A 15460-nucleotide genomic window follows, 5' to 3' on the forward strand; every position below is an offset into this window, starting at 1 on the left:
TGAAAGGAGGGTGCCATCCAAGGTTGAAGGAGACTAAAATACTTGACAAGTAAATGTAACACAGGATCCTGGATCAAAACCAATACCAAAAAACCATACAAACTATATCAGACAAGGGTTCTAGATCAATAATAAAGTACCTGGGGCCAGGTGCAACAGCTCAGGCCTATAATACCAGCACTGTGGGAGGCTGAGGTAGGCAGACCACTTGAGGTCAGGAATTCAAGACCAGCCTGGCCAACACAGCCAAACCCTGTCTCTACTAAAAACACAAATATTAGCTGGGCCTCGTGGCACATGCCTGTACTTCCAGCTACTTGGGAGGCTGAGGCAGGAAAATCATTTGAGCCCGGGAGGCGGAAGGTACAATGAGCTGAGATCACACCACTGCACTCTACTCTGGGTGACAGACTAAGACTCTATCTTAAAAAAAAAAAAAAAAAGTATTTGGGTGTGGTAATAACACGAGTTTTGTTCAAGAATGTTCTTTTTAGCGAGGTGTGGTGGCTCTCACCTGTAATCCCAGCACTTTGGGAGGCCATGGCAGAAGAACTGCCTAAGGCCAGGAGTTCAAAACAAGTCTGGGCAACACAGTGAGACCTCATCTCCAAAAAATACAAAACTTAAAATAAGAAAGTAAGCTGGGCGTGGTGGCTGACGCCTGTAATCCCAGCACTTTGGGAGGCCGAGGTGGGCAGATCACTTAAGGTCAGGAGCTCGAGACCAGCCTGGCCAACATGGTGAAACCCCATCCGAAAAAAAAATAAGAAAGTTATTTTTCTTGCTGGCCGGGCGCGGTGGCTCATGCCTATAATTCCAGCACTTTGGGAGGCCGAGGCAGGTGGATCAAGAGATCAAGGTCAAGAGATCGAGACCATCCTGGTCAATAAGGTGAAACCCTGTCTCTACTAAAAATACAAAAATTAGCCGGGCATGGTGGTCCTGTAGTCCCAGCTACTTGGGAGGCTGAGGCAGGAGAATTGCTTGAACCCAGGAGGCAGAGGTTGCGGTGAGCCGAGATCGTGCCATTGCACTCCAGTCTGGGTAACAACAGCGAAACTCTGTCTCAAAAAAAAAAAAAAGTTATTTTTCTTACGAAATCCTGGCTGAAGTATTTCAGAGTGAAGTATGGTATCTACCACATACTTTCAGTAACTCAGTCAAAAAAACCTAAGTGTATGTAAATATATGTCTGTACCACACCTGCCTCTGCAACACTTGCTGTGTGTACATGTATGTACGTAAAATATAAAAAAGGGAACCCTATGTCAGAGGTGTCTGAACCAAAGCAACTCCACCTTAAATAGGGGCTGGGTAAAATAAGGTTGAGACCTACTGGGCTGCATTCCCAGACAGTTAAGGCATTCTAGGTCACAAGATGAGAGAGGAGATTGGCACAAGATACAGATCATAAAGATCTTGTTGATAAAACAGCTTGCAGTAAAGAAAGTGGCTAAAACCCACCAAAACCAGGATGGCGACGAGAGTGACCTCCAGTTATTTTCCCACCAGCACCGTGACAGTTTACAAATATCATGGCAATGTCAGGAAGTTACCCTATGTGGTCTAAAAAGGGTAGGCATAAATAATCACCCCTGTCCTTAGCATATAATCAAGAAATAACCATAAAAATGGGCAACCAGTTCTTGGGGATGCTCTATCTATGGAGTAGCCATTCTTTTATTCCTTTACTTTCTTAATAAACTTGCTTTCACTTTATGGCCTCGCCCTAAATTCTTTCTTTCTGGAGATACAAGAACCCTCTCTTGGGGTATAGTTCCGGCCCCTTTTTGTGGTGACATCTATGCATGTGTTTGAGGCAGGGAGAGGAGAAAGGTAAAGCTAATGTGCCAACAAGTGTTAATAATTTGAGAATCTGGATGGTTTTACATGTGTTAAACTATTCCTGCAACTTTTATGTAAATGTGAAACTTTCAAAATTAAAAGTTTGGTTTAGAGGGAAACAAGCAGTAGAATGGAGGAAAAGTCAGCTGCTGTGGGAAAAGCAAAACAGACAAAAGCTTGGTATTCAAAACATACTCTTACAATCCCACGTTCCTAATAGCCAAATTCTTTTACTTGGCAAAAGATAAGGAACCTTTCCAGGCTGACGGTAATTTTAATAAAGGTTTAGATTGCATTTGTCAAAACTCCTCAAATGGTACAGTGAAGATCTGTGCATTTCACTGAAAGTCAATTTGGGCTCAAAAAATTTAAAAAAGCACTACTGAACTCTAATTCATATTAAGGATAGTGAGGTGTTTGAGGGAGAAGTGTTATCTACAACTTAATTTGAAATGTTTCCCCAAAAGGTGGATTAATGGATGGCAGAAAGGATGGACAGAAGGAATGATAAGGAATACACTAAGTTCAGCAGATGTTAACCGGGTTGTTCAGTGAACAATTCTTTCAGCTTCTCTATATAAACCAGTATTTTTTGTCGTAAAATACTGAGACTGGGAGAGTGCACGACGAAAAGAAACCACAAAACGAAGGGAAAAGACAGCGAAATGGTCACTAAACAGGTGCAAAAATTAGGCCCCCACTTAGAATTGCAGTAAAACATGATTTTGCAATTATCAAATGGAAAAACACACAGGTGATCTAACACCTGCCGGACTCAAAAGGAAGCGGCTCAGCCCATTGGCTCAGGGCAGCCAATTCAGCCGGAGGCCGACCCACGCCTACACCGCCACTCCCACCCGCCGGCAGAAAAGCGGTAGACTCGGGGATGACCCCAGGAGACGGACCAGAATACCCAGCAGGCGCGGCAGAACGGTCGCCGTGGGAGAGTCGGATAGGGACAGGAGCGCGGAACTCACGGGTGACGCGAAGGAACGACGGAGGCGTCCACACCAGCCTGAGAGCGACCTAGCCCTCGGGAGCGTAGCCACCCGCAACAAGAACAGCGCCCTGGCCAGACCCCCGCCCTCGAGGGCCCGACATGCCCACTACCCAGGTGAAGCCCACCTGCGGACCCGCCCCTCGCCGCCCCACCGGGATCCGGCGGGCCTCCACCCGCCACGCCGCCCCGCAGAGGGAAACGGAGGCAGCAAACGGCCCAGGGATGCGTCGGCACTTACGGTTGGGCGCCGGCGGCAGCCATGTTCCCTGCGATTGCGCTTGCGCGGCTGCCGGGACCTGGATGTGCGCGTGCGCGAGGCCCCCAAGCTCCCCCCGCCCAGCGACCGGGTGGCCGTGGGTACGGGGTTAATCTTTACCCGGGCGTGGGGTTATCTCGGGGCGGACGCGCAGGCTTTTTAAAAAAAAATCTTTTTTTTTATAGAGCCTTCCTTTTATTTACTGCATAATTTGCTAAAATATTTCTATATCCATAATTTTTTTTTTTTTGAGAAAAATGTTAAAATTCAGATAAGTACACTCATTATTCATTGGCAATATATGTACTGGGTGTGTGGCTCACGCCTGTATTCCCAGCATTTGGGGAGGCCTAATTTGTTAAAATAACTAGATGTAAGAAATGTAGAGGGGCGGCGGCTAGGAAATAAATAAATAAATAAACAAAGCCAGTAACTTTCCTCAGTAATGACAACAGCCGGTTGAAAATGAAAACTACACATTTTTTCATTCCTTCCGTGGTTCTCTTAAATTTTAGCATGGGAAAGTTGGAAGCCTAAATATTTACTGCGAGAAAGAAATTATGGTATGTGCAACGGAGCAAAAGAGGGTGGTTAAAACAAACCGACTAACTTACATACAAGATGAACAGTTCTCTAAAAACAAATTGCAGGCCATGCGCGGTGCCTCAGCCTCCTGAGTAGCTGGAATTACAGGCGCGCACCACCACACCTGGCTAATTTTTGTATTTTTAGTAGAGATGAGGTTTTACCATGTTGGCCAGGCTGGTCTTCAAAACTCCTGACCTCAGGTGATTCGCCCACCTTGGCCCCCCAAAGTGCTGGGATTATGGGCATGAGCCACCGTGCCCGGCCACAAGTGTGTATTCTTCTAGGTCACAAGTTAGCAAACTTTTTCTGTAAAAAACCCAATGATAGTTTCAGCTTTGCAGACCGTAAGGTCTCTTCCATGACGACCCAACTCTCTCAGATAGCAGCCATAGATAACACTAAACGAACGAGTGAGGCTGCATTCCAACAGAACTTTACAAGAATAGGAGGCCCTTCTACACAAGCTGAGTCAAGAAATAAAAATTAAAAAAAAAAAAAAAAAGAATAGGAGGCCCACTGAGGCCATTGTTTGCCAATCCCTGTTCAGGAATTATCTGTTTGTTCTTAGGGTAGGAGCCTTTCTACATCAAGATTAGCATCCCAGAATTCATTTACAAAATGATACTTTTTTTTTTCCTTGGAGATGGGGTCTTGCTTTGCTGTCCAGGCTATAGTCCAGTGGCATGATCGTATCTCACTGCATCCTTGACCTCCTGGACTCAACCAATCCTCCCATCTCAACTGCCCAACTTGCTGGGACTACAGGTGTAGGCCACCGTGCCAGGCTAATTTTTTTTTTTTTGAAACGGAGTCTAGCTTTGTCGCCCAGGCTGGAGTGAAATGGCATGATTTTCGGTCACTGCAACCTCTGCCTCCCGGGTTTAACAGATTCTCCTGCCTCAGCCTCCTGAATAGATGGGATTATAGGCATATGCCACCACACCCGGCTAATTTTTGTATTTTTTTAAAAAGTAGAGTCGATCGGGGTTTTGCCATGTTGGTCAGGCTGGTCTGAACTCCTGACCTTGTGATCCACCGGTTTCAGCCTCCCAAAGTGCTGGGATTACAGGCGTGAGCCATCGCACCGGGCCTGCCTGCTTAATTTGTTAGTAGAGATGGGGGGTGGGGTGTCTCACTGTTTTATCCAGGCTGCTCTTAAACTCTAGGGTTCAAGTAATCCTCAGCCTCCCAAAGTGCTAGGGTCACAGGCGGAAGCCACCTTGCCTGGCCAACATATGTGACTTTTTGTTATTTTGAGATAGTCCTGCTCTATTGCTCAGGCTGAAGGGCAGTGGCGGGATCTAGGCTCCCTGCAACCTCCAACCTCTGCGTCCCCGGTTCAAGCGTTTCTCCTGTCTCAGCCTCCCGAGTAGCTGGGATTACAGACACCTGCCACCACACGCAGCTAATTTTTGTTTTTTAGTAAAGACGGTTTCACCATGTTGCCCAGGCTGGTCTCAAACTCCTGAGCTCATACTGCCCACCTCGGTCACCCAAAGTACTGGGATTACAGGCGTGAGCCACACCTGTGGCTTCATCAGTGCCAGGCTATAGTCCAGTGGCATGATCGTATCCAGTGGCACTCAACGCCTTTTGCTGCTGCCTCAACATCCCTTTCAGGCCTTCACTGACTTATGCCACAAGGCACTTCTGCCCAGGGGTAAAGAGCCAAACCAGCTTCTGCTCGCCCCAGCCCTCCTGCCAGAAAGGCCCTCTGGCCTTTGTCCAATTGCTGGACGCTGCCCCTTCTTTCCGGTCTCCTCCTCCTGGAGGCACTCCCAGACGTCCCAGTGGAACCACGCGGTCCGTGCCCCGTCCACTTATTTTCCCTGAGCTCACAAAATCCACAACTACTATTACATCGACACAGACAGACTCATAAGCAGCTCCTTGTCCTTTTTTTCCTCCTGAGCTCGGGAACGTCTGACGGGGGTGAGAGGCACTCGCAGACTGCCCAGGCCGGGGTGGCGGCCGTCACCTGGCCAGGCGTTCGGGAACTGGCTCGGGGGGCTGACGGCGAAGTCAGCTGAGGCGAGGGGGATTCTTGGACCGTGGGAAAGATCGCAAGCAGGGAAGGCCCCGCCCCCTGCCGGATCTGGGGGAGGCCCCGCCCCCTGCCGGATCTGGGGACGATCCCCACCCAGCCAGCCGCCGGCTCCACGCGAGTCGCCGAAGCCCCAGCCCGGGCGCCCACGGCGGAGAACCCACAGCCGTGTTGCGGGCCGCCCAGGTCGCGGACTGAGCGCCCCGGCCCCCGTCTACCCCGCAGTAGCTTGGGGAGCCCGGGTCACCACGCCCAACCGCCAAAGCGAACGCCGACCCCTCAGCTGCGCAGCGCGCGCCCTTTGAGGGCCCCCCCATCCACCCTCGCTGCGCAGGCGTGGTCTTCCGGAGCCTCCATCTCCCGGAAATCACCGCTGCGCGGCGCTCCACCGCTTCCTCCCTGTGCTTGCGTAAGCCGCGGCGATGGCGCCCTCTAGCGGCAGCAGGAGGGTTGTGGTGGTCCTGAGAGTTGCGGTGTTCTGGGGTCACACACAGCGCCCGCCTTGAGGGGACCCGAGCGTGAGAGGGAAAAACGCCCGTGATGCCAAGGCTTGCGCAGTAGACAGCCAAAAACCTGAAACCCCGCGGTGCTCCGTGCGATTCACTTTCCAGAGGTGCCTCAAGGCCCCGACGCCGGCCTGGAGGGAGCGGGGGTGACTATCCCGAGACTGAAGCTCACTTTCGGATCCTGGGCGTTCTTGTCAGGATTTTTATTAATACAGTGGCTTAGTGATAGTTTGTTGAGAAACTCCCTGAGGAGGGCCGAGCGCAGTGGTTCACGCCTGTAATCCCAACGCTTTGGGAGGCCGAGGCTGGCGGATCACTCGAGGTCAGGAGTTCAAGACCAACCTGGCCAACATGGTAAAACCCCTTCTCCATTAAAAATACAAAACTTAGTCGGGCGTGATAGCGGGCGCCTGTAGTCTCAGCTACTCGGGAGGCTGAGGCAGGAGAATTGCTTGAACCCGGGAGGCGGAGGTTGCGGTGAGCCGAGACAGCCATCGTGGTGCCATTGCACTACAGCCTGGGCAAGAGAGTGAGAGTCTCTCCAAAAAAAAAAAAGAGAAAGAAAAAGAAACTTCCTGAAGAGCAAGAAATTCCCTCAGCCAAAGAAATGAGAACTGAAAAAGTAATAATTTATTGGATTTAACGTACCCCAACATTTTTTAAAGAACATTTTTGAAACAGGCAGAAATTTTGAAACAATTGTGTGGGCCTGGCTCTGTCCCTCACGCCTGTACTTTCAGCACTTTGGGAGATTGGGAAGGGAGGGTCGCTTGAGCTCATTGTGGGTCAAGATAGCCAGAGGAAGACCTATGTTAATTCCATCTAAATAATTATGAGCTTGGCAAATGTCACATTGTGCTATATGTATAGGAAAGAAAAAATAATAATAAGCTTGCTTGGCTCAGAGTACACTGAAGTTTATACGCCCAACTAAACCGTATATTGGTGCTTAATTAGAAATCAAGCCACATCAGGAATCCTAAGGTAAAGACCATCCAAGAGCATAGTAACACCGGGGAACACCTCGGGGTGGTCGCAGAGTGGGGAATACTGCTCTGGTCCCACGAATGCCTTCTCAACGTGGAAGCTGTATGAGAGGCTTATAAAGAGGGCTTATTTACATAAGATCTCTGAGAAGGGAGGCAACCTCTGCTCACAAGATCCCACAACATCTGGAAGGGTCTTTGCAGATGGGAGCTTGCAAGGAGAAAAGCCTTGCAGGGCAGAGATCACGGAACACCTCACACTCTGCCTAGGTTCTCGGAATATGGAGTGATTTTAATTGCTTTATGTCCTCAATGCTTAAGAGATAAATACCCCTTGATGCATGGGGTGTGGTCAGACCCCACGGCTCCTCATCTGCTAAACTTCTGATGCAGCCATACCCTGTACTGTAACTCCTTTATCAGGAAGAGAGACTCTTGCTCCAAGCCTGTGATACAGCATATGTCCTTTCAGGCAGGGATGCCACTGCCTGCGTCTTTGGTTCTTGTCCTGGCGTGGCTGTTTTCCCATGTACTGCTTCTGTTCTGTGACTGCTCTAGGCATTCCTCCTGCTACAGACTACTATATAGTTATGTAGAATGATTCTATAAATCAGCACTAAATGTGTCAATACAGCTCCGACTACAATACCTATAAGATTATATAGGCAGATTATATAGAGCTGAGTATGCTAGATTTAAGTATGATTATATAAGCTAGATATATGTAAGCAGTAAGTTATACTTAAGGCGCTTATTCTATAAACTAATATATGATTATATATAAAAGATTATATGAAGGAAATAGCCGAGTAATAACACTATAAATTAAGATATTCTTCAGGCACTAATTGTGCCTGGGGTCTGGACAGTTCTCCTTCCTCGGTGCCCATAGTGGGTGTTACCCACAGTGAGCCACAACTGTTGGCCAAGCCCTGTTTCAAAGGCTTTCAACTGACTGTTTTGGAACATATGCAAAATCCCTCAGCTTTGCCAGATAAACTAATCATAGTGTCACAACAGGAAGTGCCACAGGTACCATCATTGAATTCTTTCTGTCATAATATACAATCCAGAAATAGAAATGTATTGTTCATTTAACTTGTATTTTCTTTTTTTTTTTTTTTTTTAAGATGGAGTCTTGCTCTGTTGCCCAGGCTGAAGTGCAGTGATACAATCTTGGCTCAGTATAACCTCCACCTCTTGGGTTCAAGCGATTCTTCTGTCTTAGCCTCCCCAGTAGTTGGGATTACAGGTGTATGCCACCACACCTGGCTAATTTTTGTATTTTTAGCAGAGACAGGGTTTCTCCATGCTGGCCAGGTTGGTCTCGAACTCCTGACCTCAGGTAATCTGCCCGTCTTGGCCTCCCAAAGAGCTGGGATTACAGGCATCAGCCACCACATCTGGCTTAACTTTCTATTTAAAAAAAAAAAATGTTTAAAGGGCCAGGTGTGGTGGCTCAAGCCTGTAATCCCAGCACTTTGGGAGGCCAAGGTGGGTGGATCATGAGGTCAAGAGATCGAGACCATCCTGGTCAACATGGTGAAACCCCATCTCTACTAAAAATACAAAAAATTAGCTGGGCATGGTGGCGCGTGCCTGTAATCCCAACTACTCAGGAGGCTGAGGCAGGAGAATTGCCTGAACCCAGGAGGTGGAGGTTGCGGTGAGCCGAGATTGCGCCATTGCACTCCAGCCTGGGTAATGAGCGAAACTCTGTCTCAAAAAAAAAAATTAATTAATTAAAAATAAACTTCTTTTTTATATGTCCAATGCCTACTCAGATTGCATGTTCTTTATAACCAGGAAATTTGCATGTGTCCTGTAAGTCTCTTCATTGGCTACCTAATTTTTTTATTTTTATTTATTTTATTTATTTATATATTTTTTAAGATGGGGTTTTCACCATATTGATCAGGCTGGCCTCAAACTCCTGACCTCAGGTGATCCACCCACCTCAGCCTCCCAAAGTGCTGGGATTACAGGTGTGAGCCACCACACCCGGCAACTGGCTACCCAATTTTTGAGGGGACTGGCCACTTCATATAGTTCACCCATTTCTGTGCTGGAGTCTGTCTCACAGCTGTGCATGAAGTTTTACGTAGCAGCTCTCCTGCTTCCTTTTCCTTTACTTTTTTCTGTCTGGCTTCTCTAGGTATCACAGTTAGGATCAGTAGATGCTGAGATGGAGTTGGAACTGCAAATGACTTATTTGCAGGGGGTAGTCATGGTGTCTCACACCTGTAATCCCAGCACCTTGGGAGGCCGAGGTAGGCAGATCACTTGAGATCAGGAGTTTGAGACCAGCCTGGCCAACATGGTGAAATCCCATCTCTACTGAAATACAAAAATTAGCCGAGTGTAGTGGCAGGTGCCTGTAATCTCAGCTACTTGGGAGACTGAGGCAGGAGAATCGCTTGAACCCAGGAGGTGGAGGTTGCAGTAAGTCGAGATCGCGCCACTTTGCTCCAGCCTGGGTGGCAGAGTGAGAGCAAGACTCTCTCTCTCTCTCTCTCTCTCTCTCTCTCTCTCTCTCTCTCTCTCAAAAAAGGTATAATTGGGGAGTAACACCAGTGAAAGAAAGGAAAATAATGGGCCAGGCTTGGTGGCTCACGCCCGTTATTCCAGAGCTTTGGGAGGCCTAGGAAGGAGGATCACTTGAGCTCAGGAGTAGAGAGAATAGCCTGGGCAACATAGCAAGACTCCATCTCTACAAAAAAAAGTTAGCTGAGTGTGGTGGCATGTACCTGTAGTCCCAATTGCCCAGGAGACTGAGGTGGGAGAATTGCTTGAGCCTGGGAGGTTGAGTTTGCAGTGAACCATGATGATACCACTGTTCTTCAGCCTGGGTGACAGAGTGAGACCCTGTCTCAGAAAAAGAAAAGAAGAAAAGAGGAGAGGGGAGAGATGATGAAAAGAGGAGAAAATATGATTGGGCAGGAAGCACTGTCACAGCACAATGCTGCCTGGCAACGAGCTCCATATGAAGACTCCCATATGGAAGCAAAGACCCAGACCCTTTGACCAAGCCTTTTCTCACTCACTAATGAGGACTTGTGCAAGAACGCCAGGAAGGAATGCAGCCTCTGCTCACAACACTCAGGAGGGTCTTTGCAGATGGGCGCTTGCAAGACAGGAAGCAGGGCAGAGATAAACCGGAATGCCACAGGCTCTGCCTGTGTTCTCAGAATATGGAACAATTCTGATTGCTCTGTGTCAGCTATGCTCAGGAGATGTGTGTGGTCAGATCTTATGGTGCCTTATCTGCTGTGCCTCTTTGCAAGTGCACCTGGATAGACCTGGGTGGTAAAAACTCAGTGTCCTTAGCATTTCTTAGAAGAACCACATTTGCTATTGAATGCTGCAGACACCTGCTCTACCGCCCCCCAATCTTCCATCTCAGCTCCCCTCCCCACAGCCTGCAAAGTTAACAAGATAATGCACCTAATAAAAGCGTGTGGAGCCCAGAGCTCAGTGACAACGCAGTTCATCCTGCATGAGAGTACATAGGATGCCTGGACCCATGCTGTTGAATTCTGCTCTTGTCTCTGTCTTATTTCTTTTCCCACTCGCTCATCACCTCTGTGACTCGGAGCACCCACGTACAGGGTTGAGCTGGATACCAACAGCATGGGCAAGGGGAGAGAGCAGAAGGGTCAGGGGAAATGTGGCTGGCATGTGCCAGGCCTTGTGTGCCCCGATTAGGAGTTTGGCCTTCACCCTAAATGAGACGGGAAAACAGAAGGGGTCGGGTTAACCTGGGAAGTGACATGACCTAATTTGCACCATTAGAAGGGCACTGCCTGCTGTGGGGGGAAGGTCTCCAGCAGGCATATAGTCACAGGTTTTGGAAATTCAGAAGCTGCAGGTTAGTGATCTAGACTTGGAGGTCACCTACATAACAGTCAAACGGCGAGGGATACAAGGGACCTCAAACAACTGGTCAAAACATAATCATGGTGGTGTCATGCTAGGCACTATTGCTAAAGAAATTAGCAAAGAGATTTGGAATCTGCCTTCAGGTAGCCATCAGCTTAGTGAATGTGGGTGTTCTACAGAAAAGCATAAATATTTAAGAGCAATGAGAATTCACTGGTTGAATTTAAGCAAGGGAATTACAAAATCTGGTTTACATTTTTAAAAGGGACAGGGACTTGCTCTGTCACCCAGGCTGGAGTGCAGTGAGGCAATCATAGCTCGCTGCAACCTTGGAATCCTGGCTCAAGAAATTCCCCCACCTCAGCCTTCCAAGTAGGCAAAATCACAGGTGCACACAACCACACCTGGCTAATTAAAAAAAAAAAATTTGTAATCCCAGCACTTTGGGAGGCCAAGGCGGGTGGATCATGAGGTCAAGAGATCGAGACCATCCTGGTCAACATGGTGAAAACCCGTCTCTACTAAAAATACAAAAAATTAGCTGGGCATGGTGGCGCGTGCCTGTAATCCCAGCTACTCAGGAGGCTGAGGCAGGAGAATTGCCTGAACCCAGGAGGCGGAGGTTGCGGTGAGCAGAGATCGCGCCATTGCACTCCAGCCTGGTAACAAGAGCGAAACTCCGTCTCAAAAAAAAAAAAAAATTTTTTTTTTTTAGAGATGAGGCCTCACTGTGTTGTCCAGGCTGTTCTCGAAATTCTGAACTCAAGTGATCCTCCTGCCTTGGCCTCCCAAAGTGCTGGTATTACAAGGATGTGCCACCACACCTGGCTTGGTTTACGTGTTTGAATGGGGTTGCTCTGGATGAGTGTTGGGATGGGGTCATGAGCAGGAGAGGAGATGATGATTAAAGCACTACTGTAGTAGTTTAGTCAAGAAGTGTGGTGACTTGGAACTGGATGAGTCAATGGAAGTAAAGAGGAGATCAATTCAATGCATTTTTGAATTTTTTGAGACGGATTCTCGCTCTGTTGTCAGGCTGGAGTGCAGTGGTGTGATCTCAGCTCACTGCAACCTCTGCCTCCCAGGTTCAAACAGTTCTCTTCCCTCAGCCCCCCAGTAGCTGTGATTACAGACATGCGCCACCATACCCAGCTAATTTTTGTATTTTTGGTAGAGCCAGGGTTTCACCATGCTGGCAGGATGGTCTCGATTTCCTGAACTTGTGATCCACCCGCCTCAGCCTCCCAAAGTGCTGGGATTACAGGTGTGTGCCACCGCACCCAGCCAGTTCAATGTATGTTTAAGGTGGGCTCAGAGTTTGATGATTGATTCAAAACGGAAGCGGAAGGGCCCATGGCTACCGGCATGAGCAACTGTGAGGCCATCCATGGATAGGAGAAAACTGGGAGAAGAGGCGCCGGGGCATGAGAATAGAGCTCGGGACTGACAAGGTGTGGGTGTAAAATTAATAGACGTTCCTAGCAGGCAGTATGAATATGATGGATATGTCTGTGCTGAGAAGAATCTGGAATGAAGCTACTAATTGTGATTCATCAACGTTCAGATGGTGTTTGAAGCCAGCAGATAAAATAGACGATTCTGGTGGATGAGAGAAGAGGGCTGAGGCCCAGACCTTGAAGCACTGTGGTCCAGAAGAACATCTTCGAAAGCGAGTAAGGAGTGAATAGTACCAGACTCATCTATTTTCCAGTCAGCCACCTTGAGAAAATGGGCTTGTTCTCTTTGCCTGCAGCTCCATTTCTCCTGGCAACACAGATTTGGAAACAAATCCATATGTTTTGGATGTGCTTAATCTCACCATTTTCTCTCCATTTATTTATTCAGTGAACAACTGTAGGAGATGTACAGGTTTATCTGATTTTTTTTTTTCCAGATTGTGAAACTATCATCAAAAGCAAAGAGATGACCAGAAAGGAAGACATTTGTCTTAAAACCATATGCCAGGCTGGGTGCAGTGACTCACACCTGTAATCCCAGCACTTTGGGAGGCTGAGGCAGAAGGATCACACGGTCAGGAGTTTAAGACCAGCCTGGCCAACATGGTGAAACCCTGTGTCTACTAAAAAATAAAAATAAAAATAAAATAGCTGGGTGTGATGGCATGTTCCTGTAATCCCAGCTACTCGGGAGGCTGAGACAGGAGACTTGCATGAACCCAGGAAGCGGAGGTTGCAGTGCTAGCCAAGATTGCATCACTGCACTCCAGCCTGGGTGGCAGAGCAAGACTCTGTCTCAAAAAAAAAAAAAAAAAAAAAAAAAAAGCCATCCTGAAAATGGAAAGAGTCACAAAGAATGAGCTTCATTTCTTCACATTTGGAAGAAACCAGGACTGTAAGGTCCACTTAGAGAAGCAGCAGGAGGACCAGGAAAGATGGAAAGAGCAAATGATGCTTGAGGAACACTGATTCAGGAATGAGACTTCAAGAATAAGAATTGCACAGCTAAAGTTAAGAATTCAAGTCTTCTTTCATTAAACAATATTCTTTTTTTTTGAGATGGAGTTTTGCCCTTGTTACCCAGGCTGGACTGTAATGGCGCAATCTCGGCTCACCGCAACCTCCGCCTCCTGGGTTCAGGCAATTCTCCTGCCTCAGCCTCCCGAGTAGCTGGGATTACAGGCACGCGCCACCATGCCCAGATAATTTTTTGTATTTTTAGTAGAGACCGGGTTGCACCATGTTTACCAGGATGGTCTCGATCTCTTGACCTCGTGATCCACCCGCCTCGGCCTCCCAAAGTGCTGGGATTACAGGCTTGAGCCACGGTGCCCGGCCCCAAACAATATTCTTACCAGCAAACACCACCACATACATGACTTATTGTAAAACAATGTCCAGATTTAATAAACCATAAACACAAAGGGAAAAAAAACCCTGAAAATCATGATTTGGAGAATGCTTTTGGTTAAAGCACTCAACTTATTAGACTTTCAAATAGTTCAATGTAGAAAAGCCTTACATATGAAATATACGTAGTACATTTTTTAAGTGTAGCACAAGCCTCAGTCAGTGTAAGATAATTCATGTTGGAGAGCATTCATTTGAATGTAAGGAATGTGGGAAAGTCTATTCACAGCTCCCCTCATCTTTGGCTTGAGAGCACTCATGCAGGTGACAAACCCTACAGATGTTCTGAATGTGAGAAATCCCTGTTCATGGTAAATACTTTGTGACATCAGAGAAGTCATACTGGACGCAGATAATTATAAATGAAATATGTGAGGCCGGGCGCAGTGGCTCACGCCTGTAATCCCAGCACTTTGGGAGGCCGAAGCAGGTGGATCACGAGGTCAAGAGATCGAGACCATCCTGGTCAACACGGTGAAACCCCGTCTCGACTAAAAATATAAAAAATTAGCTGGGCATGGTGGCGCGTGCCTGTAATCCCAGCTACTGGGGAGGCTGAGGCAGGAGAATTGCCTGAACCCTGGAGGCGGAGGTTGTGGTGAGCTGAGGTCACGCCATTGCACTCCAGCCTGGGTGACAAGAGTGAAACTCCGTCTCAAAAATAAATAAATAAATAAATGAAATATGTGTAGAGAAGTCCTTAAACAGAGCTCAACCCCATTGAAATATGAGCAAACTCTCTTAGGAAATAGACCTTACAAATGTGTTGGGAGTGGGAGAGTCTGTAGAAAAGGCTGTAGACACAAATTATACCTTGTTCAATATGAGACAATACATACTTGTGGGAAATTATGTTTGCAGTGAGTTTAGGAAATTTTTCTAAAGAAGTGACTACTTTCACCCTATAGCTAAGAACCTATAGGGACACATTATGAAGATGATCATTCAGGGAAATGTTTTACACTTGGCTTTTCCACTACTCATAATCACAGAAAGCACACTGGAGAGCAAAACGATGGCTACAGTCATCATAGGAAAGGCTCCAGACTTAGCCTAGCCCTTTTTTTTTTTTTTTTTGAGACGGAGTTTCACTCTTGTCACCCAGGCTGGAGTGCAATGGCGCGATCTCGGCTCACCGCAACCTCCGCCTCCTGGGATCACGCAATTCTCCTCCCTCAGCCTCCCGAGTAGCTGGGATTACAGGCATGCACCACCATGCCCAGCTAAGTTTTTGTATTTTTAGTAGAGATGTGGTTTCACCATGTTGACCAGGATGGTCTCGATCTCTTGACCTCGTGATCCACCCGCCTCGGCCTCCCAAAGTGCTGGCATTACAGGTGTGAACCACTAGCCTAGCCCTTATCATGTGACATCAGAGGACTCATACTGAGGAAAACTCCATACATGTAATTTGCATGGAAGAGCATTCAGGAGTTGTTCTCCTATTACTGAATGTAAGAGGACTCATACTGGAAAACACTACGAACGT

The 15460-nt window shown here is 47.5% G+C and overlaps 1 protein-coding gene across 14 annotated transcripts in view; it reads right to left on the bottom strand.

Moving 5' to 3' along the window:
* ZNF329 (zinc finger protein 329) overlaps positions 1 to 3121 on the bottom strand; it is a 28105-nt gene extending 24984 nt beyond the window's left edge. For 11 of the 14 annotated variants that reach the window (XR_013531164.1, XM_035284683.3, XM_035284684.3 and 8 more), the window contains exon 1: positions 3084 to 3121. The gene's annotated coding sequence lies outside the window, so the exon portion shown is untranslated. Of the gene's footprint in view, positions 1 to 2822; positions 2908 to 2970 lie in introns of those variants that run through there. The other 3 variants (XM_078361028.1, XM_078361032.1, XM_078361026.1) reach the window with 2 other exon arrangements.
* Positions 3122 to 15460: the final 12339 nt, after the last annotated feature.

The sequence above is a fragment of the Callithrix jacchus genome, chromosome 22 (genome assembly GCF_049354715.1).
Source record: "Callithrix jacchus isolate 240 chromosome 22, calJac240_pri, whole genome shotgun sequence".
NCBI lineage: Eukaryota > Metazoa > Chordata > Mammalia > Primates > Cebidae > Callithrix > Callithrix jacchus.